At 38.1% G+C, this 23,674-nt stretch overlaps 1 protein-coding gene and 1 non-coding gene across 15 annotated transcripts in view; both read left to right on the forward strand.

Annotated features, from left to right (window-relative positions):
- Window positions 1-23,674, forward strand: part of FHIT (fragile histidine triad diadenosine triphosphatase) — a 1,470,752-nt gene that overhangs the window by 264,519 nt on the left and 1,182,559 nt on the right. The window lies entirely within an intron of this gene.
- LOC131764703 (small nucleolar RNA SNORA8) lies at window positions 10,976-11,100 on the forward strand. The gene has a single exon (XR_009337912.1). It is a non-coding gene; the product is annotated as a small nucleolar RNA SNORA8 (small nucleolar RNA).

The following is a 23,674-nucleotide window of genomic DNA, read 5'->3' on the forward strand; positions in this document are numbered from 1 at the left end:
AATGCATTGATTTAAGATTCTTGAGGTTCTCAGTATACTCAGTTTCATAAAGAGCCCCTCCTTTCTAGAAAGTCATCTTGAACCAGGAGACTTAAAATGCAAAATTCTGAGGGATTGGGCTCAAACAAATGTGTCAACTCTCCCCAACCACCTTGTCCAGGCTGAACATTATTGAACAGCCCTTGATGGTCCCAGCCCATCCCCACTATTCCTCCTTCTTGTATGTTGATTGCTTGCTGGAAGATTCTTTCCCCTCTTTGTTGCCCGTCAGCTAACACTCATCCTTAGGATCTCAAATGGCATATCATTTCTCCTGGAGAGCCTTTTGGCCTCCCACATCTGTTCCATGCTTGGGTCTATGCTTGAATTGCCCTGGAATGCCTCCATTTTATTTCATCCTACTTAATTATTCATGATTATTTCTTTACTGTCTGTCCTCCCCACTAGATTGTTAGCTCCATCTGGATAGGGATTCTTCTGTTTAACACTGTATTACACAGTCCTTGGCACACGTTAGGTGCTCTGTCTGACAAGTATGGTGAGTAAAACTTACTCTTCATGAGAATTTTTTCTTTCATGTTGCACATAAATGGTTAACAAACTAGATTACATTCTTCTCTTTTATTGTAACAGTTCTCATCCACTATATTTATTTATTTAATTTATTTTTTGATTTTTATTGGAGTATAGTTGATTTGCAATGTTGTGTTAGTTTCAGGTGTACAGCAAAGTGACTCAGTTATACATATACATATATCTACTGTTTTATTTATTAAATTTTTTTTATATATATATTTTAATATTTATTTATTTAGGCTGCGCTGGGTCTTAGTTTCAGCATGCGGACTCTTTTTTTTTTTAACATCTTTATTGGAGTATAATTGCTTTACAATGGTGTGTTAGTTTCTGCTCTATAACAAAGTGAATCAGTTATACATATACATATGTTCCCATATCTCTTCCCTCTTGCGTCTCCCTCCCTCCTACCTTCCCTATCCCACCCCTCTAGGTGGTCACAGAGCACTGAGGTGATCTCCTTGTGCTATGTGGCTGCTTCCCCCTAGCTAGCTATTTTACATCTGGTAGTGTATATATGTCCATGCCACTCTCTCACTTTGTCGCAGCCTACCTTTCCCCCTCTCCATATCCTTAAGTCCATTCTCTAGTAGGTCTGTGTCTTTATTCCCATCTTATCCCTAGGTTCTTCATGACCTTTTTTTTTTTTTTTTTTTTTCTTAGATTCCATATATATGTGTTAGCATACGGTATTTGTTTTTCTCTTTCTGACTTACGGACTGTTAGTTGCAGCATGCAGGGGTCTAGTTCCCCGACCAGGGATCTAACCCTGACCCCAAGCATAGGGAGTCTGGAGTCTCACCCACTTCATCCACTATATTTAAAGTTTGCTTTTTGTACCATTGAGATGATTGTGTGCTGCTTTTATAGGTTACAATTTGATAGCATTTCAAGCAGCAGCTTTTGATTTTTAAAGAAGTCACTATTTAATACATTGGTATGATATAGTACAAGGTGACATTCCCTGTCTCTCGAAGATGCCTTAAGTCTTCAAAGCACATCACACAATTTCATAAATGGTAAAGATATTGATTTTAAAATCCTGATGGAAAAGAAGGCAGAGCCTAATGTTTGAATCTGAGTTACAATCAGATATAGTAAATCACCGAAAACAAAGGACAGATAACTCAATACCTAGAATCAGGAGGCTGAAAGAGAACTTAAAGGACCCCATTTCAATTCTCTTGTCTCATTGAAGAATCAGACCTCCTGGAAAACCTTTGGTCCTTGTCTAATTGTTTCTCAGCTAAACTGTGGACACATTGCTATGGCTCTATAAAATGATTTTAACTTTGTCTCCTTGTTTAGGATTGTGCAGTAGCTATGAGCTGCCTGCTATATCATGTTTAAGTTCTGCCTACTTCTCAAGGCAATTTGACCTCAGGCCCTATCCCCACTGGCTAACTTACTCCCTACTACTCACATATGGTCTGGCCTCTCTGTCATTGTACTATAAATGCAATGTGAGGTATGTCACTTAGTTTCATGCTGGAAACAAAATGAGAAGACCCAGTCCCTACTCTCAAGGAGCTTATGGTCTGCTGAGTGAACCAGGTAATGTAGGCTTATTGAATATATGCTATATGCAAAGCACTATCAGAGATATAAAAATGAACAAGACCTCTAAGAACTAATGAGTAAGTGTCTATAGGGAATATAGAACATTTCCAGGTTCATAGCACTTGTGAATAAATGTTGGCTGCTGTTTCTATGATGCTGATGAGATATCTGGCTTTAATATTTGAGTATGTGGTAAAGCCATCTTTGAGAACCAGAGCCCATGAGATGGAGCTCAGGATGGGTCTGGATACACAGTTTTGGTTAGAGAAAAATTCAAAATATTTGGGACATCAGACTGACAATATCCAGCAGTCAGCAACTGAGGAATGTGAGATTCAGGAGCATAATTAGGTAGAAAGAGCTATGTTGAATAGTAAGGAATCCAGACGATTTTATCAGCCAGTCTCTTTCCATTTCAGGGCATTAGGTACACAATTTTTTTCTGTTAATATTTTAGTCTCCTTGCCTATTCCTCAAATTTAACTGAAAGATGTATATGCCAGTATTCAGAAAGGAGGATGTAAATAAAATTAAATTAATTTTTTTAAAGAGGCCACGATTCAAACCGACCTTCAGAACACGCTGAATCTAGTGGGATAGAGCAGGGGCAGACAGACTAAAGAAGAGCTAAAATACAAGGCTGGCTTTTATCGTGATGGTCATTCAGTGGTTCTTAAAATGAGGGCCGTGGACTATCAGGTTCAGTATCCCCTGGTGGGGTAGGCAAAGTAATGGCCCAACATATGCACATCCTAATTCCTGGAGTGACTTTCAGGTGTGATTAAGGATGACAGTTGTCTTACCAGTTATATTTGTCACGTGGTTTCCCTTGTGACCACAGGCAATGGGGCATTATGATTGACAATACCACCAGGAACACAGGAAACTTTGGGGAGTTCCTCAATGCAAAGAGAATAATATTACCAGAAGGATGATGATATCGTTTGCTGGAGGGACAAAACAAAACTATCTGCTATGAGTTTATGACTTTACTGGTCACTAAGAGAAGGAAAGGCATTCTTTTTTTTTTTTTTTTTTTGTGGTACGCGGGCCTCTCACTGTTGTGGCCTCTCCCGTTGCGGGGCACAGGCTCCGGACGCGCAGGCTCAGCGGCCATGGCTCACGGGCCCAGCCGCTCCGCGGCATGTGGGATCTTCCCGGACCGGGGCACGAACCCGTATCCCCTGCATCGGCAGGCGGATTCTCAACCACTGCGCCACCAGGGAAGCCCCGGAAAGGCATTCTTATATGAAGGAGGAATTTGTGCCAGGACCCAGCGGTAGCAAAATACAGAATATATTCAGGAAACGGCAGAAAAGGATTATAGCCCCAGTGTGGCACGAGAGGGTGGGGGTGGGGGGAGCACGTGATGGGAGAAGAGCTTGGAGGCCCTCACCTGCCATCCTAGTGAGCTTGGATTATATTCTGTAGTGATGGGGGCCACATACGGTGTTTTCTGAGCAGGGGGTAAAATGGTGAATATGGGCTTTAGAAAGCAAAGTTTGGGTTCTCACCATTGCTTGAACATCAGGTCTGCTTCTCAGTAGTACTAGTTTTTACCATCATATGTGCATGTTGAATGCTGATTATGGGTCAGTCTAGTGATTCTCCACGCATAGATTTTGTTCAGAGATGGTTTTCCCACTGTGGGAAACTTTGTCTTTCAAACTCTTAGATCACCCACAGTAAGGAATACATTTACACACACACACACACACACACACACACACACACACGCAGGTACACACAGCTTCATGAAAGTATACTCACTCTGTGAGATATTTTCTACTATTTTCTATTCAATGCTATTTTAGTTTTTTTTAAAAATTCTGTTCACAATTCCCTAAATTGATTTCCTGACCACTACTGGCTTATATCATGCAGTTTAGAGCATACTACTTTAAAGGAAAGAGACAGTATCTTATTATTTTTTGTATCTTATTTATTTATTTATTTTTGTGTGAGTAAAGCTTTACCAGGGGTCAGTCAGGGACCATGTTGGGGAGCAGGGCCTGAATACCAGGCCAATACCAGTCTTCAGAGCAGTGCTGGGGAGGTCAGGGCTCAGCTGTGCACGCCAGGGGTCCAACTGGGCTCCTCAAAGCGGAAACAACCACTGAAGAGAAGGACAGTGTGGTTGGTTTTAGTGTGGAAAGGATAACAGGGGGTTGAGGGAGGAACTTTGCTGAAGAGAAGTGGGGAACTAAAGCTTTAAAGGGCCTGGATGACAGTGGGTTTGGGAGTGAGAAAAGGAGACCAGAAATGCATTGGGGTAACTATTAGTTCTTAGCACACTTCTCTGCATAGAACAGAGCCCCAGTAAGGCTTAAATGTCACATCCATGAAGTTTTAGCTCTAGAGCTTCAGACATTCTTGATGCCATATGATAATATATTTTCCTTGCCAAGTATTGGACAACAGATTATTAAGGTGTATATACAAAGCTCTGAACATTTGGGTAGGCGTATTTGGTGGATGGGAGAGGAATGAAGCGTCAGTAGAAATAATGACACATCTTTCCTATAATAAATGTCCAAGCTTAAGGACAACAACATTGACAGATTGACTTGTAATTACACCACAATGAAGATCAGAACTGCTTTATATGACATAAACTCCGCTCCATGAATAAGGTATGGATCACTGTGTGATGCCAAATCTGTAAAACTGGTGTCCGATGCAGAATGATGAGAGCTACTATGCAAGGGTGTACACAGAGTTTGATTTCTAGAAGGGGATTCTCTTTTCCCAAAATATCAAAGAGAGCCACAAACACTGACTTCTGAGCTCTAAGGCTGGGTGAGATGGAAGATGCTGTGGAAAAACTTCCCTTTTGTGGCATTTTCCACTTACTGAAATTTATCATTTTCATTAGGTTGAAAGTATTTCTTGTCCAGGTCTGGATTTTAAAAAATATATTGTATTATCCTTATTTGCATTACTGTCATGTTCTTTTTAGCGTCTGCTTTCTGTCTGCCAATTTATGTTAAAGAAATAAAATAGAGAAGAGTCCTTAAGAACCACAGTATTTATCCTCTTATAGTTAAATTAATAAAATAATTCTTTGATTCTCAGTCATTGGGTTGCAGTATATGTATATTAGGTTTTTATACATAGCCAGGAGTCAGAAAATCTAGGTTCTCATCCCTGCTCTGACGGTGTGTGACTGTATCCATACCAGGTGCTTTCTTTAAGTCTCAGTTGCCCAGCTGCGGAATAGAGGTGAATTTTACCTTCCCCACTGAATGTTGCAAATGTGTAGAGATCAAATTAGTTAATGTATAGGAAAGAACTTTTTTACTGCAGTGTTCTCTCCTGGAGATGTGTCAAGTCTTACTGGATAGAGTCGCTGTTTACAGCCCAGCGTTGAGAAAGATTCTGAGGCTGGCTGGGCTCAACTAGAAAAAGTACCGTTGAACATTTGGAGATGTTTGCCGTGAGTGCAAGCTTTGGGAGTGGTGAGCCTATGGGTCATGTGCTTGCCATTCTTGAGCAATACATTTAGATGGCATCACCTTCTAATCCATCTGTGCTAGCCTTAGGTTAGGCCCTACTCCAGATCTGTACGCTTGCTATGTGCTGCTCTCGTGGTTATTGGGCCGGGTCACTACTGCTGCCTCTAGTGGCTGAAGGCTATTGCAGTGACTTCTCCCAGCTCCTCCCATCAGTACTCACCCCGCCTCACCTACAGCCCCCCACCCACACCGCTGTTGCCGAGGCTGAGATGCACTAGACTGGCTCACCACTCTCCTATGGCCATGGGGTGGAAAACATTTGTCTCCCTTCTTCTGCCTGATCAGCTGTCCTGAGAAGATCCCACAATCAGTTGTGCTTGAGAACAAGACTCAGAAAGGTACCCTTGGATCTGCTTTTTCTCTTTCCCTACCTCATTTCCCTCTTGCTTCCATGGGATGGCATGCTCTAATAAATTAGGTGCACATAGCATTTGGCTCAGGCAGTGCTTTTCTGTGGAATTTGGGATAATGTGACATCTAAATATACACAGCAGTGTGTATACTGTATATACAAATAACCATACACACAGACACACACACACCTATGTATACAGAGATGGAGAGAGAAGGTGAATTGGGTTGGGTCAAAAGGAGCATTTAGAGTTGGGTTTGCTAAGCATCTGCCTGAGGGAAAGGGAGGCCTTGAAGAAATTTCTATGTATATTAAGGGTAGTGCGGTAGGCTGGGCCATGAAGAGACCAGTGATTGTGTCTGTTCTGTAGCCTAGCACCAGAGAGTTGGTCTGAGCTTCAGGAAGAGAGAGGACTGGGTCCCGCTAGGCCTTGTTGGCCAGGGTGGAGAGCTTAGATTTGATTGTGAGTGTAACAGGAAAGCACTGAAGGGTTTTAAGCCCAGGAAGATACAGTTCATTTAATTGATTTAGAAAGTCTCTCTTGCCCCTGTGTTCAGAATGGATTAAAAGAACAAGGATGGAAGCAAGATATTAGAAGGCTATGGAAATGTGGTTAATATTCAGAATGTCTGCTGAGATGGAGAAAAAGGTGGTGGTGGGGGGCGCTCAAGAGATATTTTGTAGGGCAAAGGTCTTTTCTATGGATTAGTGATGAGAGGTAAGAGAAAGGGCCTAATCGGAGATGTTTCCTTGGGTGTGAGCAAACCTTTATTAGGCCTGGTGATAGAGGGTGACAGCATTGTCCTTCTCCCAAAGGGCATTATCTGCATTTCTCCATGGAGTACCTCAATGTGGCTTTAGTGCGGGGAGCACTGAAGCAGCCACGGCTGCTGCTGCCTTGAGAGTTTGCCACTTGCAGAACACTTGGTCTTGGCTCCTGGGTTAAGGAAGCAGCTTTTTCCTGGAGGATGCTGGAGACAGAGTTCATGGCTAGGTACCGTCCTCAAGCGGAGACCTCAGTAGAGAGGCAGAGCAGGATACCATGAGAGGGTCTGTGAGAGCTCGCAGGGAATTGCTGAAATGGCCAGTGAATGTGTGATACTAACATGGCCTCATTTGTAGCTAAATCAGTATTTATAATATACTTACAGCTATGGCCACTTTTGGCTATTGGCAACTGCTCAGAAAGGTTGAAATTTAGAATTAAGAGACATCATAAAGTTAGTTTAAATGCTAGGCAGCCAGGATGCTGCAGTTTATATTGAGGTACATACCCTCAATCACCCGCCCCCACCGCATCATACTGAATTCATCTAGGGGAGAGAGAAGTGTCCAGCATAAATGTCCTTGTTCTTCCATCTTTTCCTGGGATGGATCCAACAAATGAGAGGGCGTGGTCTGAGACTTACTGGGGATATATCTCTGGGACTGTCATCCGGGAGTTATGAGTAGGCAGAGAGGCGATTTTCATTTTCTGCAATAACTTCCCACAGTAAGTAGGTGGGAGGGTACAGTGATTGATGAGCTAAATTAGGTGGAAAGTGGCTCAAATCAGATTCTAGGTGATTGCTCCTGCCTCTCGAATCACTGCACTTATTTTTGATTCTACTCATTTAGCAAATGATTATGGTCTGTCTTGTGACATTTCTTATATCGTTGCTTCATTCTTTACCTTTTCCACGTTGTTCTTTCTGCTTTCTTCAGCTAGATCAGATACTCCTTAGAGAGAGAAATGGGGTTTTGTTTATTGTTCTGGCCTTCTCACACCTTCCACAGAGTAAATGCACAGTGATTGCATGGTGTTTGACTGATAGTTCCTGCTCCAGATGGGATGTTTCCTAAAGAAGTTTGCTGAATTTATCTTGTCTCAGAAAAGGAGACAGTAAGGGTAAGGGCCATACTAAGTATGTATTAGTTTAAAATATGCAGCCTGTTACTAAATGAATTTGAGATAACTTTGTTCTGGCCAGCATAGCCCAACCATGGAAATGGTTTAGTTTTTTGTAGCAGTGAAACTCTGTTTCTATAAATAGGATATAAGGTGGAGTCATGAAATTGCCAGTATTCGAGCTACAAATATGGCAATATCATACAGATCAATCTAATAAGACAGATGATCCAGTAATAATTCATTCCTCTGATTCAGTCTGGGATGTAAATGAGCTAATGGGGAGCAGGCCCCACTTGTGCTGTAACATCTTGGGGGACAGAGGCCACTGGGGCAGAGGAAGTGATGTCAGGGGCATCCCTGAACGATCATTGATTTTTCTCTTGAATTGGGACTTCTGTAGTTGACATGTGCTTCCTGTTCTAATGGTGCCCAAGACCCTTTAGCGTCACCTAAACAGAAGTCATGACGGGGCCCAGAAGGGTCAAGGAGGTATACCTAGGGGTTATAACACCCATCGACTGCCAGCCCCATCCTCCTTGGAGATGCCAGAGGTAGTCAGGGGAGGCAGGATGTGGCAGCTGATATCACAATTTCACAGTTTTCTTCTATTTCCTTCCTTGTTTCTAGTATATTCATTAGAATAGCCCCATCTCCTTTCCTCTCTTTATTAAACCCTGAGTTTTGAGTGCTGGGATCAGTCTGCGGATGTGGGAGGGTTAGGGAAAGTTTACATTAGCTGTTTCCCCTTAATTCCTCTGGTTAACTGAGAGGAATCTTTTAGATTCACCTAGAGGAACTCAGATTCACCACTGGACAACGTGGGTAGGAGGGGTGCCTTTACCTTATTTACTGTGGAAGCAAAGGGGAGCCTGACTTTATAGCAGAGAAGAGAGACTAGAAGGGGCAGCTTGAGAACAAGGAGGATCTGTCATTGGAAATAGGAGCCAAAGTCCAGAAGAACAAGTCTAGGAACTGAATTAATTGAGGGAAAGAAAATTATCAAGTGTATTTTTACCATTAGACAGAGCAAGAAATATTTAGAACCAAGTCTGCCCTGGATTCTGTCATTACTAAAGCATGACCAGAGAGTAGCTTTTTAGAGTCAGAAAAGTATTGGAAATGGGGAGAAATGCTTGACTTAATGGGCTTAGAACTCTAGGCAACCTATAGTTGTGTATCTAAGACAGAGATAAAGCCATAGTATTAGCAAAAGTTAAGGTGTATTCAAACATTGTAACACACCCCCAGCCCCTTGTTATTGCGTGTGGATAGAATTACGGTGCTTTAAACTATTCATTTATTCCATGAATGAACTTTCCAGAGTGTGCACATGATATCATTTGTTCTTTGTAGCAGCCCTGAGAGTTAGAAAGATAGCAGGCCCCATTTATAGATGGAGAAACGAACCTCAGAGGGGTTAAAAAAAAAAAAAAAAAAAAAAACTCAGTGCAAATCAGTTTTGCAGAGACGGAATTTCAACCCAAATTTGTCTTACTCCAGAGCCGGTACTTTTTCTACTATGCCATGCTTTTTGCCTCTCTACTGGAGGTGTCTTTAAAAAGGAAATGGAGTCAGGTGAAATTTCTCTAAGAAAAAGGCTAAGAGTATGCCAGTGTACCAGACCCGAAGAGCAGCAGTGGAGCATGACATGGGATGCCAGCTTGAGTATCTTCTAAGAGCAAATTTGCAGAATCTGAGGCCCCACTCCACTCTCAGAATCAGCATATTAACAAGATCCTCATGGAGTGCAGAATCTAAGGCCCCATCCCAGAATCAGAATCTACATTAAAAAAAAAAAAAAACCCGTTGAAAATGTAAAATAGATAGCTAGTGGGAAGCAGGGGAAAGTGGGAACCACCTAGAGGGGTGGGAGGGTGGAGATGCAAGAGAGAGGAGATATGGGGATAAATGTATAGGTATGGCTGATTCACTTTGTGATACAGCAGAAACTAACACACCATTGTAAAGCAATTATACTCCAATAAAGATGTTAAAAAAAAAAAGAACCCCCCAGGTGATTTGCAGGCATGTTAAAGTTCAAGAAGCACTGCCCTAGCCCTCCCAAAGCTGCTTCTCTGCACTTGCTCCATCTCAGGTCCTTGAAGGACCTGAGTCAGGGAAGGAACATGGCTGGTTACTGCCTCTGGTATCAACTGCCAGGACAAATTACAAACTTTGGGGGTCACACTTTTGTTTCCTCTTCCTTAACATCCCCTGTTCTCTTTCTAGGCTTTTTCACTTGCCCATATATCAATGAAGTAAGGAGAGAATGAAAGAAAGAGATAAGATTAAGGAATAGGAATTTCTGACCAAGTTTTCCTATGCCAGCTTTATGCTTCCTTCCCAAATTGTGCTAAGCCATGTGGCTAACCATGTCTCCCTTAATGGAGGATACCAGCGTCCCCGACTGTTCAGCACACCCTTTGGGAATTAATACAGCACCTTCAGTTATTTGGAGGTTGTGAACTTTTGGTGTCTTATTCAATCCAGAAAACAGCTCTACAGGTTTTATTTCTATTTCACACACAGCCATACACGCAAGCATCTTAAGGGTGGCTGAGCATAAGTATGACAAATTTCAACCTTTAAGGACAAATTTGAGAAAACCCCCATTGACTGAACCCCAGAGCTTAGAGTGGCCCATTTTGGTCATAATGCTGAACCAGCCACACTACAACACTGGCTGCTTTTTGCCACACGGTTTTACTCGCCGTGCTGAGGATTATGGCATTTGCTTCTGCCTTCAGCATCAGTGGGAAACGGCTTCCATGATTTTTTTCTCTCTCATTTTTTTTCTGTGTGTGGTTATGAGTGATCTGTGAAGCAGAAAGAAGACCAAAAAATTCATAAGCTGGGTCTACCCTGTGGTCTCAATAGAAATTTAGTCAGTGTGACGTGGGAGTCGGCAGGAAACCCATCACCCATCATCAGTCTGTCCTGCTGAGGATGAGCACATGCCTAGTTTCTTCAGGGTGTACTTTCAAACATGCCAACATGTAAATTCTTAGGCAGGAGTTAATAAAGGAAATCATTTTAATAGGAGTCCCGATTACTTTTTTTTGAATGGAAAAAGACATTCAGGGCACTGGAATTTTCCATTAATAATGGGTCTGTTCAAAGGACAGTGCAATATAAATTCAGTATTTGGCATCGTTGGTTTTCTTGGCTTTGTGCACGTTAGACCTGGTATTTCTACTGATACAGTATTCCTATACTTTCTCATACTGTTCAGTTTGACAGTCTTCAATAGTAACTAATACTATTTTTCTAGGGTGTCAAATTCAGAACCAGGCAGATCCATCTCCTGACCCTAAACATGGTCCTAAGGAAATTGGATTGAGGAAATTGGATCCCAAAGATTTACAGGTGGGGAATTTTGAAGTGTGTCCATATTTCATTGGAGATCAAAGAAGCCTAACTAAAAGAATTGTGGGCTGACTCACATGATAACTTCTTTTGGAAAGGGCTATTTTATCTTGAAGATTATGAGTTTGGAAGAACTAAGGTGATTGGCAGTGGAAAGAATCGGAACATGTGAAATTCCTTAAAAATTTATTGACTTAAATAACTCTGTTACACATAATTTAAAAAAAACCCTTTACACTTTGAAAAAATAAAAAATAAAAAAAAATAATGGGTCTGGAAAGGAAACATTCCTTCCCACTTCCTGCCTCCAAGGTAAAAGGACATATCGGGGAGGGGAGTCATCATGAGGTTAGAGCTTTAAGAAAGGCTGGGTAGCCAAATGATATTATATACACTGGTGTGGAATGAGGAGTGATTTGTTTTACATGTCACATTTTTCATTCAGCAAATCATTGTCTTCCTTTAGGTTCATTAAGAATACATTTTCTTTACAGAAAGAGTAATCAAACAGTAGTTGTTACCGAAAGGTAAAACAGAACAAATAATGGGACTACCTCCTTGTTACATTAGAATATTACCCCATGACATTCTGTTTCACTGACTTTTGTAGAGACATGCGTGTTTGTTTTGTTTTTTTTTTTAAAGGAAAAGTTTAGTGTCTTTGGATTCACTTTGAGATGGCGAGCTTGCGTTGAGTTTTTTCAAAATATGATCAGAGGGAGATCATTCTGAATGAAACATCTCGCTTCAAGTGCTTTATGAAAATATTTGGTGAAGTTAATGAACAGTATAAGAGATTCCACTGTGTAGAGCTGATTTGATTTCATTTCGGAAAAGTCTTAATCTGAAATTAGTGTTGGTAATAATAATATAATAATAATAATGTCTGATTCTTTTAGCCTAAGATGTATGATTTCTTCCGTTTGTGCCAAATCATATGCTTTGTATCTAGTTTTAAGTTACTGGTCTGTTGTGGAAACAATTTAGTGATTTGTGATCATCATTTATTTTTACTGAAGTGAAACAGAATAGAATAGAATAGAATGTTTGAGATTTTATTTAATGTGGTCAGGGTATAAGAGTTCTTTATTTTTATGTATTGATATATGTATACATGTCATCTATCAATCTATCCATCTCTTTAAAAACTCAAAAAAAGTTTAAAAACAGCTGCCTTCGTGAATTTGGGCATCGTTATAATGGTATCAGCCATGGTTGGCCCACTGAAAATTCTTCTTTAAATAACGAACAAACGGGCTTCCCTGGTGGCGCAGTGGTTGAGAGTCCGCCTGCCGATGCAGGGGACATGGGTTCGTGCCCCGGTCCGGGAGGATCCCACGTGCCGCGGAGCGGCTGGGCCCGTGAGCCATGGCCGCTGAGCCTGCGCGTCCGGAGCCTGTGCTCCGCAACGGGAGAGGCCACAGCAGTGAGAGGCCCGCGTACCACAAAAAAAAAAAATTAAAAAAAAAATAAAAAAAATAACGAACAAACTTGTCATTTTTCTTTTGACCTCTCATTTATTTTGGGGTTTTCAAATGGTTATGCTTCTCTTACAATCTTTCTCTTTTTAGCCTCTTCCTTCTGGAGACAGTGATTGGTTACAAATGAGGGAAATAAAACTGCACTTCGAAGTTCAACATAGATTAGCAATGGATAATTTTAAGGAAGGGAGTATTTCATCGTTTTTAAAAATTAATAATTCTGACATGTGCCTTCCTCATGCCTTTTCAGTTACCATGACTCACCTTAATGTCACCTTAATATCACAGTTTGACATTAGATGCCTCCCTAGAGAGGAAGTGAATCATTCAGAAACTAGGTGCATAAAGGTTATTAAATTAATATTTAAAATTCTGGTTTTGCAGATTTTATTTTATTTGTAATTAAATGCCATGAGTACAAATGTGTGATCTCCAGTACGTGCACATGCTTGAATCTGTGTCCACTTAAAGGACAATAAGATTACTGGAGGAATTCTTATTTTACTTGTAGGCTTTCTTCTAGGAATATTATTTATGGCTACCACCAACCCAGTGTATACAGTGAGAGCTGAAGATATCATTTTAAAAATATAAAACACATGAATGTTTCCCCTAATTAGAACTTTTTATAACTTGTTCCAATCCCCAAATAACTAGCATCTATGAGGAACAGTATAAAATGCCAACAGTAATCCATTCTTGGAGTCTGAAGAATTGAGCTACATTATTTGATGTTATTGATAAATGTTCACATCTCATGTCTTGGGTGTAATGTAAATGGAGATGGGAAATGAAAACATTATCAGTGGACTGGAATACATTTTACCTCATACCTGAGAAGTGTTCCTAATGCTGCTACATCATTTCATTTAGCAGCTAGAGTTTTGTCTTAAACCTGAGGGTTAATCACTCTTGTCAACAGACTTGGTTGCTGCTGTGTACTTTCTGGATGTAGCTATGTTAGTAAGGACTCCTGGTTGCTGGTCTGAAACCCAGTCTTACTAACCTAGCTTAAGCAATAAGGGGCATTTACTGACTCCTGTAACTGAGAAGTCCTAGGTAGTTTTGGCGGCACTCCTAAACGGGCCTTCTTTATATGGTGATCACCACACTGGACCTTCCAGTCTACCAGTTTAGCTATCCCAGCAGAGTTACTCTTTCCAGTAGTTTTTATAAATCCAAGTACTGTGTCTCTTCAGAATAACTTGGATCACATGCTTATTGCTGTACCAATAACTGTGGTCAATGGAACAGAGCAGTGATTGGCTAGGCCTGGGTCACATTCCTATATCTGTATTCCAAGGATTGGAGGGGGAACAGGCTCTCCAAAGGGAAAAAAAAGTGGTCCACTATTACAAAGGCAAGGTGTTATGTAGACGCTGGGCAAGAAAAACAGAAGATGCTACTACAGAGGTCTTATTTTGACTGTTTAAAATGCTTAAACGTCTTTAATTTTAAAAACAAACAAAACAGTGATATTATCTTTTATCTCCTCATTAAGTTAGTTATCCATTGAAAAAATATGTTTTGAGCCAGGCATAGACATTTCCTTCAACTTCTCTGAGCATATGAATTGTGTGCATGATTTTGACCAAATGTCTGTAATATTTTATTAGATGATTTTCATCACTCTGGGTAATAAACAGGTGATTTGACTTAGCAGAGTACAGGTGCTATTTTTAATACTAAGTGCTCTCTGGAGGGCTTCCAAATAATAATAGCACCTTTAAAAGCTTTGGATTCCCCGAGGAGCAAAAAAATTGTGCTGAGTATTGTCTGTGATAAATAGCACATCTGGCTTGTCTTCTCTTCCATATTCCTACTTGAGAAACCTCCAGATTTCCTGACATTAGCTCAGATTTGATTGCCTAGTGAAGGTCAGTACTTTATTGCTTTCTATTTCTACATGTTTCTTTGTGTTTATATTGGAATAATGAGAATGTGATAAGCTTTTAAAAATATTAAAAATCAGGGAAAGTAAAAGCATGAACACATCAATAAGGAATAGAACTTAAAATTTTGTTTTCTAAAAGGGAAATAATTTAATTTTTTTCCTGATCAGTGGAGTTCAAGGCTTAAGGAACCAAAATCTCAGAGGAAAGGAAGCACAGAGAAGTGAAGTCAAAATGCTGCATGGAATTTTCCCTTGAGGCCTTGTTGTGTACTTCTAGGGTGAGACCAAAAAAAAATTGTTGAAAACACCTGATAAGAGATTAAAAGGTAAATATGCAGACATTTTACCAGTCTCATAGAGCTTCTGATGAGGTTAGGACCATGATAAACACTCAAGACTTTTAATTGGGTCTCCTGAATAGCTACATCCTAGGATAAAAGCAAACTGGAAATATACCACCCTCAGGTGTCAAGATGATCTGCCTGCCAGAAGAAGCTCAAATCATCTTTGGAGGAAGGTAACATTGTTCAAACTTGTATAATTTTCCATAAACAATGTATCTGTCATTTACTAAAAAATTAGTAGGCATGCCAGGAAATAAGAACAAATGACCAAAAATCAAGAAACAAAAAATAGCCAAAAATGATAGATTCAGAAGTGATTCAGATGTTGGAGTTATCAGACACAGACTTCCAAATAATTGATTAATATGTTTAAGAAGAGACAGAGTTTCACTAGAGATCTGAAATCTATAAAAGGAGTCACATGGACAACTTCAAACTTAAAATTATAGTAACTGAAATTAAGAACCCAGTAGATGGTTTTTAAAACATATTAGATACATCAGAAGAGAGGATTAGTGACTTAAAAGATAGGTCAGTAGAAAATACCCAGATTAAAACACAGAGTGGAAAAAACAATGCAAAAATAAAGAAAATTCCATAAGAGACATATTGGATAGTGCAAAGGTCTGGGCCTGGTCATTGGACACCAGAAGGAGATTAGAGAGGAAATAGTAGCAGAAGCAGTATTTGAAGAGATACTGATCAAGAATTTTGCAAAATTGATGAACAATATCGAGCAAGAAATTTAAGAAACTCTATAAGCAAAGAAAATCAAATTTTTAAAATATATATATTGTAGTACAACTACTGAAAAACCAAAGATAAAAAGAAAATCTTAAAAATATCTAAAGGAAAAAAGGTACGGTTTCAAAGGAATACCAGTTAGACTTATAACTAATTTTAAAACAGAAACAATGGAAGCTAAAGAAAAATAGTATGACATATTTAAAGAGCCAAAGAAAGTAATTGTCAATCTAGAATTCTATATGCAGTGAGCATATCCTTCAAAAAAGATATTTTTAGAAAAATTAAAATGAGAATTAATTACCAGCTTCTCTACAATGAAACTGTCAAAGGGAGCTCTGCAACCAGAAGAGAAATGGTCTCAGGTGAAATCATGGAAGTGCAGGAAGGCACATAAAGCACCAAAAGGAATAATATACAAGTAAATATAAATGCATAAAGACTGTTTGAAACAATCCAAACAATGTCTAGCAGAGTTTAACTCCCTGTAACCAAAGATGGGACAATTTAAGCCTCCATTGGAATAGGAACTACAATGATTGGAATTAAATATTTTAAATCCATAGGTTCATAATCTTAATAATAACAATTGGTTACCATAGAAGGGTGTTTTATTTTAAAATATAGTATAAACATTTAAAGAATTGAACATTTATTCTGCATTTCTCATACTACTGAGTAAGTTAACATAGATGGGGAGAATTTTCTCTTGATAATAGTATTCCAGCTAATAAATGAAAAAATAACAATTAGAATATTCTTATTTTTAAATTCTAATGAATTAATGGATCCAGGCATTGAATATTAATGACTAGGAATATTATAGAATACAGCCAGACATGGTGTGCCTGCTGAGAGAGAAATACACACCATCAGCCATGAGGTAGTCTTGCCACAAACAAAACAACAAAAAATGAACCTGAGTCTGACTAGGCCTCTAGATCTAAATACCAACAAGTAGAATTTACAGATAGGGGACATTGTGTTTAACATAATACCATACCAAAAAATCAGATAATGGAAAACCTTAGTTCAAAGAATCCAGTTTCTCTAATGAATAAGTAGCAAGGGAAAAAAAGATTTAGGGAGATTTGTAGTAAAATCAACGTTAAAAGACATATCAACCAATTACAGTGTACAGAACTTATTTGGATCTTCATTTTAGAATACTTGTAAAAATACCTATGACATTTGCATATCTGAATATTTACAGAATATTTGATGGCATTCTGGCATTATTGTTAATTTTTTAAATGTTTGATAATATTATGGTTATGTTTTTAAAAACTGCTTATCTTTTAGAGATACATCCTAAACAGTAAGTGACAAAAAATAGTTACAAGAGATATGATATGATGTTTGGAATTTTCTTTAAAATAATATGGTTGAGGGAGACGTGGGTGGGAATAGAGATGGAACAAGACTGGTCATGAGCTAATGATCATTTAACAAACTGTTGGATATCAGGATTTCATTGCATTGTTAATTCATTTTTTTTATATGTTGGAATTCTCCATAACAAAAAACTTGAAAGATAAAATATATGTAACATTACAATAAAAACCAGTAATAATAACTACGGTGACAGTGGGGTGTGAGGTAAATGAAGCTAAAAAAACATAAAGTCCTTATTCAGGAAATGGTAAAATATTGATTATGGTAGATTGTAATAAGTCAAGGGAACATATTTTAGTTTCTAGGGTAGCCACTTAAAAAATGTATAGCTAGCAAGCTGAAAGAGGAACAAAGTAGAATAATAAATTTTTTTTTTTTGTTTAGTTGAAGGTAAAAGGAGAGTTAAGGAATAAAGAACCATGAGACAAATAAAGAACATATTAAGGTGGAGATTTAACACCAATGTGAAAGACTAAAAACTTCAATTTAAAAGATTATTGGACTGGGTCATAAAAAAGGACAACTATTCGCTGACTATACCCGGCACACTCTAAATATAAAGCCATAAAAGTTAAAAGTAAAAAAGAAATACCATGCAAACATTAACCAAAGGATGCAGTGCAGTTTTATGTATGCATACAAATAGAAACACCTTAAAATATTAAAAAGTAAGCAACTAATAGTACTAAAGCAAGCCATATACAGATCCTCAAACTTATGTGGGATTTCACCATAACTCTTTAATAATTAATAGAACATGCAGAAAAACTCAGTAAACATATAGAAGATTCAGATACCATATTTAACAAACTTGACCTAATTGTAATATATAGAAATATATATATACCTACACCTACCAACTGAAGAATATTCATTTTTTAAGTGCATGAGAAACATTTGGCCATTAGTATGTATGCCTAGACAGAGGCATTTTTCAACAAATCTCAAAAGATGGAAGACACGGAGTTTATTTTCTGATCACAATAGTATTAAAGTGGAGATCAGCAACAAAATGGAAATGAGAAACTTCTAATATTTGGAAATTAACTAATACTCTTTCCCCCATGTGTCAAAGTAACTAATCATAATGAAAATTAGAAATATATTCAAGTGATAATGAAAATTCAACATATCAAACCTTGTGGGTTGCAGCTAAAACAATACTTATAGGGAAATTTATAGCCTTAAATTCTTATATTAGAAAAAAAGAAAGGCTGAGGGCCAGTGATCTAAATGTCAGTCTCAAGGATCTTAACAAGCAAACTCAAAGAAATTAGAAGAACGTAAAGATAAGAACAGAAGTCATTGTTACAGAAAACAAGCAGTAAAAAAAAAGAAAAAATAGAGCCAAAAATCAGTTCTTTGAAAAAGCTAACAAAATTTGTAAAACTGTGGTAAGAATAATTAAGGAAAAAAATAAGTTGCAAATTGCTAAAATCACAAATGCAAAAAGAATAACACTAGAATACAGATATTAAGAGGATGATATAATTAGATATTACCAAGATTTTATGCCAGTAAATTTGAAAATTTAAATGAAATGGTTAAGTTCCTTAAAAACACTAAAATGGATATAACACACTTTAGAAAATCTGAATTATCCTATATCTATTAAAGAAATTTGCTTCACAATTAAAGATCTTCTGATAAAGAAATTACCACTTTAATTCTCCAGCAAATTCTTCCAAACATTTAAGGAGGAAACAGTCAAATATAAATTCACATTAAGACAGCATAACCTTGATGCCAAAGCCAAGAAGGATATTAAAAGAAAAGAAATTCATAATCCAATTTTTCTCCTGAAGATAGATGCAAAAATCCTAACTAAAACATTAGCAAAAATGAGTAAATCAAATTCAGTGACATATAAAATGGATAATATATTACTAAAATGTTGGGTTAATTCTAAGAATGCAAGTTAATTATTGGAAAATCGGTCAATGCAGTTTACCACATTAATTGAGTAAAAGTGAAAAACCATACAGTCATCTCCGTAGGTGAGAGGAAAAAAACCTTTTCATAAAATTTACCACTCATTTATGATAAAAATTAGCAAAATGGGAATAGAGCAGTACTTTCTTAATTAGATAAATGATATCTACAAAAAAGCTACAGAAAGCCTTTGCTACTTAATGTTGAAATATTGACAGCTTTTTTGTTGAGATTGTGAATAAGATAAATATATCTTTTATTTCCGCTTTTGTTCATCCTTGTATTAGAGACTCTTGCAAGTTCAATAAGGTAAGAAAGATAGAATGTCTTCATAATCTTGGGATGGGCAAGAATCTGTATTTTTTTTTAACATCTTTATTGGAGTATAATAGCTTTAGAGTGGTGTGTTTCTGCTTTACAACAAAGTGAATCAGCTATACATATACATATATCCCCATATCTCCTCCCTCTTGCATCTCCCTCCCCCACCTCACTGTCCCACCCCTCTAGGTGGTCACAAAACACCAAGCTGATCTCCCTGTGCTATAAGGCTGCTTCCCACTAGCTATCTGTTTTACATTTGGTAGTGTATATATTTCCATGCCACTCTCTCACTTTGTCCCAGCTTACCCTTCCCCCTCCCCGTGTCCTCAAGTCCATTCTCTATGTCTGCATCTTTATTCCTGTCCTGCCCATAGGGACTTAAGAACCATTTTTTTCTTTTTTTTCCCTTAGATTCCATATATATGTGTTAGCATATAGTATTTGTTTTTCTCTTTCTGACTTATTTCACTCTGTATGACAGATTCTAAGTCCATCTACCTCACTACAAGTAACTCAATTTCATTTCTTTTTATGGCTGAGTAATATTCCATTGTATGTATGTGCTACATCTGCTTTATCCATTCATCTGTCAATGGACACTTAGGTGGCTTACATGTCCTGGCTATTGTAAATAGAGTTGCAGTGAACACTGTGGTATGTGACTCTTTTTGAATTATGGTTTTCTCAGGGTATATGCCCAGTAGTAGGATTGCTGGGTCACATGGTAGTTCTATTTTTAGCTTTTTAAGGAACCTCCGTACTGTTCTCCATGGTGGCTGTATCAATATACATTCCTACCAACAGTGCAAGAGGGTTCCCTTTTCTCCACACCCTCTCCAACATTTATTGTTTGTAGATTTTTTGATGATGGCCATTCTGACCTGTGTGAGGTGATAACCTCATTGTAGTTTTGATTTGCATTTCTCTAATAATTAGTGATGTTGAGCAGCTTTTCATGTGCTTCTTGGCCATCTTTATGTCTTCTTTGGAGAAATGTTTATTTATGTCTTCTGCCCATTTTTGGAATGGGTTGTTTTTTGTTTTGTTTTGTTTTTTTTTTTTAATATTGAGCTGCATGAGCTGCTTGTAAATTTTGGAGATTAATCCTTTGTCAGTTTCTTCATTTGCAAACATTTTCTCCCATTCTGAAGATTGTCTTTTCATCTTGTTTATGTTTTCCTTTGCTGTGCAAAAGCTATTAAGTTTCTTTAGGTCCCATTTGTTTATTTTCATTTTTATTTCCATTCCTCTAGGAGGTGGGTCAAAAAGTATCTTCCTTTAATTTATGTGATAGAGTGTTCTGCCTATATTTTCCTCTAAGAGTTTTATAGTGTTTGGCCTTACATTTAGGTATTTCATCCATTTTGAGTTTCTTTTTGTGTATGGTGTCAGAGAGTGTTCTAATTTCATTCTTTAACATGTAGCTGTCCAGTTTTCCCAGCACCACTTATTCAAGAGGCTGTTTTTTCTCCATTGTATATTCTTCCCTCCTTTTTCAAAAATAAGGTGACCATATGTGTGTTGTTTTGTCTCTGGGCTCTGTATCCTGTTTCATTGATCTATATTTCTGTTTTTGTTCCAGTACCATACTGTCTTGATTACTGTAGCTTTGTAGTATAGTCTGAAGTCTGGGAGACTTATTTCTCCAGCTCCGTTTTTCTTTCTCAAGATTACTTTGGCTATTCAGGGTCTTTTGTGTTTCCATAGAAATTGTGAAATTTTTTGTTCAAGTTCTGTGAAACATGCCATTGGTAGTTTGATAGGGATTGCATTGAATCTGTAGATTGCTTTGGGTAGTGTAGTCATTTTCACAATGTTGATTCTTCCAATCCAAGAACATGGTATATCTCTCCATCTGTTTGTATCATGTTTAATTTCTTTCATCAGTGTCTTATAGTTTTCTGTATACAGGTATTTTCTCTCCTTAGGTAGGTTTATTCCTAGGTATTTTATTCTTTTTGTTGCATTGGTAAATGGGAGTGTTTCCTTAATTTCTCTTTCAGATTTTTCATCTTTAGTGTACAGGAGTGCAAGAGATTTCTGTGCATTAATTTTGTATCCTGCTACTTTACCAAATTCATTGATTAGCTCTAGTAATTTTCTGGTAGCATCTTTAGGATTCTGTGCATATAGTGTCATACCATCTGCAAAAAGTGACACCTTTACTTCTTTTGTTCCAATTTGGAAAAAAGTAATACTTTTTCTTCTCTGACTGCTGTGGCTAAAACTTCCAAAAGTATGTTGAATAAGAGTGATGAGAGGGGGCAACCTTGTCTTGTTCCTGATGTTAGAGGAAAGGGTTTCAGTTTTTCAGCAAGAGAAGGATGCTGGCTGTGGGTTTGTCATATATGGCCTCTATTATGTTGAGGTAAGTTTCCTCTATGCCTACTTTCTAGAGGGTTTTTTCATAAATGGGTGTTGAATTTTGTCCAAAGCTTTTTCTGCATCTATTGAGATGATCATATGATTTTTCTCCTTCAATTTATTAATTTGGTTTTTCACATTGATTGATTTGTGTATATTAAAGAATCCTTGCATTCCTGGGATAAATGCCACTTGCATGATGTATGATTCTTTTAATGTGCTGCTGGATTCTGTTTGTTACTATTTAGTTGAGGATTTTTGCATCTATGTTCATCAGTGATATTGGCCTGTAGTTTTCTTTTTTGGTCACATCTTTGTCTGGTTTTGGTATCAGGGTGATGGTGGCCTCATAGAATGAGTGTGGGAGTGTTTCTCCCTCTGCTATATTTTGGAAGAGTTTGAGAAGGATAGGTGTTAGCTCTTCTCTAAATGTTTGATAGAATTCGCCTGTGAAGCCATCTGGTCCTGGGCTTTTGTTTGTTGGAAGATTTTTAATCACAGTCTCAATTTCAGTGCTTGTGATTGGTCTGTTATATTTTCTATTTCTTCCTGGTTCAGTTTCAGAAGGTTGTGCTTTTCTAAGAATTTGTCCATTTCTTCCAGATTGTCCGTTTTTTTTGTTTGTTTGTTTTGTTTTTTTTTTTTGTGATATGTGGGCCTCTCACTGTTGTGGCCTCTCCCGTTGCGAAGCACAGGCTCCGGACGCGCAGGCTCAGCGGCCATGGCTCACGGGCCCACCCGCTCCGCAGCATGTGGGATCTTCCCGGACCGGGGCACGAACCCGTGTCCCCTGCATCGGCAGGCAGATTCTCAACCACTGCGCCACTAGGGAAGCCCCAGATTGTCTGTTTTATTGGCCTATAGTTGCCTGTAATACTCTCTCATGATCCTTTGTATTTCTGCCGTGTCAGTTGTTACTTCTCCTTTTTCATTTCTAATTCTGTTGATTTGAGTCTTCTCCCTCTTTTTCTTGGTGAGTCTGGCTAATGGTTTATCAATTTTGTTTATCTTCTCAAAGAACCAGCTTTTAGTTTGAGTGATATTTGCTCTTGCTTCCTTCATTTCTTTTTCATTTTTTTCTGATCTGATATTTATGATTTCTTTCCTTCTGTTAACTTTGGGGTTTTTTTGTTCTTCTTTTCTTTTCTTTTTTTTTTTTTTCTTTTTTTTTTTTTTTGTGGTACATGGGCCTCTCACTGTTGTGGCCTCTCCCGTTGCGGAGCACAGGCTCCGGATGCGCAGGCTCAGTGACCATGGCTCATGGGCCCAGCCGCTCCGCGGCATGTGGGATCTTCCCAGACCGGGGCACGAACCCATGTCCCCTGCATCGGCAGGCAGACTCTCAACCACTGTGCCACCAGGGAAGCCCTGTTCTTCTTTTTCTAATTGCTTTACATGTAAGGTTAAGTTGTTTGTTTTAGATATTTCTTCTTTATTGAGGTAGGATTATATTGCTATAAACTTCCATCTTAGAACTACTTTTGCTGCATCGCACAGGTTTTGCGTCATCATGTGTTCATTTTCATTTGTTTCTAGGTATTTTTAAATTTTCTTTTCTGATTTCTTCAGTGATCTTTTGGTTATTTAGTACTGTATTGCTTAGTCTCCATGTGTTTGTATTTTTTACAGAGTTTTTCCTGTAATTGAAATCCAGTCTCATTGCATTGTGGTTGGAAAAGATACTTGATATGATTTCAATTTTCTTAAATTTACCAAGGTTTGATTTGTGACCTAAGATATGATGTACCCTGGAGAATGTTCTATAAACATTTGAGAAAAAAGTGTTTTCTGTTGGTTTTAATGGAATGTCTTAAAAATATCAATTAAGTCCATCTTGTTTAATGTATCATTTAAAGCTTGTGTTTCCTTATTTATTTTCATTTTGGATGATCTGTCCCTTGGTGAAAGTGGGGTGTTAATGTCACCTACTATGATT

Source organism: Kogia breviceps, chromosome 10 (assembly GCF_026419965.1).
Source record: "Kogia breviceps isolate mKogBre1 chromosome 10, mKogBre1 haplotype 1, whole genome shotgun sequence".
Lineage (NCBI taxonomy): Eukaryota > Metazoa > Chordata > Mammalia > Artiodactyla > Physeteridae > Kogia > Kogia breviceps.